The sequence below is a fragment of the Fukomys damarensis genome, unplaced genomic scaffold, assembly GCF_012274545.1.
Source record: "Fukomys damarensis isolate Sample0158 unplaced genomic scaffold, DMR_v1.0_HiC HiC_scaffold_39, whole genome shotgun sequence".
Taxonomy (NCBI): domain Eukaryota; kingdom Metazoa; phylum Chordata; class Mammalia; order Rodentia; family Bathyergidae; genus Fukomys; species Fukomys damarensis.
Window position 1 is genome coordinate 33,367,871 of NW_022900951.1, and position 1,645 is coordinate 33,369,515.

Consider the following 1,645-nt stretch of genomic DNA (forward strand, 5'->3'; position numbering starts at 1 on the left):
GGAGCTGGAACTCTTTGTCTAGTAGAGTTACAGCGACCCTACCGGGATAACGGTGGAAGTCACAGATCTCACGGCGCTCAATTCAGCCTGGTCACACGTGCAGCCATCGACACACAGCTCTGACAACATTTGTAAGTGACCATCTGTAACATTAAATGAGTAAGGCACTCTACTAAACATTTTGCGTCCTAATTTGCATTTGTTTCCCCAGCGTGTCAACTGAGGCCTAGCGTATTTTAGATGTCCATTAAATAAAGTTTGAACAAATACGTGCTTTACAATCATGTAAAATGGTTCATGCCACCCTTATTTACAGCTGTGCATACAGTATTATATATCAGGAGCATAGGAGTTGAGCTCAGCTCAACTACTCTAGCCTATGGTCTGACTTGCCTGCCTATATTGTCCCAGAGGAAGAAAAACCTGAGATGTGTAAAATTTGCTCGGCAATATCATTTTTCTAGTCAAATCTTGGTTCCCCGGCCATCATCACTTAACCATCATAAAAGAGGCAAAAATCTATCTTGCTGGATGAGTAGATTTACATATCTGTGGTGGTTGTGAGCAAGAGCTCTAGAATAAAGACACAGCTGGATTCAGGGAGTCCTGCATTACTTAAATGTACTAGAGAGTATTACCAACTCTTTCTCGGGAAGTCTCCATTACAACAATAAGGGGAAATTAAGCTATCCATTGCACATGTATTCATTTCCTTACAAAGCCAAGTAAGGAGTACTAAGAAAGTGTTTAATAAGGAGTATCAACTCAGGGTGGGATATTAAGAAAGGCTTATCTAAAGAAAGGACATTAAGACTGAGAATTGAAGAAGAAGCTGAAAGGGAGGCGAGAACACTGAGCAGAGTAAATTGTGTGCAAAGGCACATAAGAAACTTGGTTCTTTCCAAGAATTGAAAGAAGCTGGCTCCAGGTGAGGGGGTAGAATTTCAGACCTGTTGAGATTTTAATCCTAAGAACAATGGAAAATCATTGAGGAGTTTTAAGCAGCAGAGTGACAGAACAGGATCAGTTACATGTGTTCCTGAGCTTATTCTGCCTGGCTTTGTGGAAAGTAAATTGGAGCAGTGACTTGGGGGCAAAGGCTATTGCAGGTATTTAGACAAGTGAGTGGTCAGACTGGCTTGGAGTCCAGTGTGTTGGCCCCAGAAGGACCAATCACATTCGAAAACATTTTAGGGGGCAAAATCAAGAAGTGGTGTCTGATTGTTGACTCCCTGAAATTGCTGGACTCCCAAAAAACTCTTAGACTAATGGCAAAAGAAGAGGTCCTAAATTGTTTTGAAAAGGATTGGATATTCATTCCAAGGACCATAAAAGTCACTATGGGAAAATATGGATTTTTAAAGACTTGCTTTAGTTATGATATGATTTCATCTGCTAGTTCTACATTTCAGAATATACTAAAGCACATTCTGATGCTGAACATTCATAGGTACTGATGTAGCCCTACTTCCAGATTTTCAATATAAGCAAATAAGGGGAATGTGTCACTATTTATGTAAATGGAGGCCACTGAGGGGGAGCAGAAGAGGCTGGAAGTAGATAGATGGGGTACAGAAGACATGAGTTCAGTTTTGAACACACAAGACATCAAAGTGGAGGCAAAAAGCTGCTTGCATCACAGAAG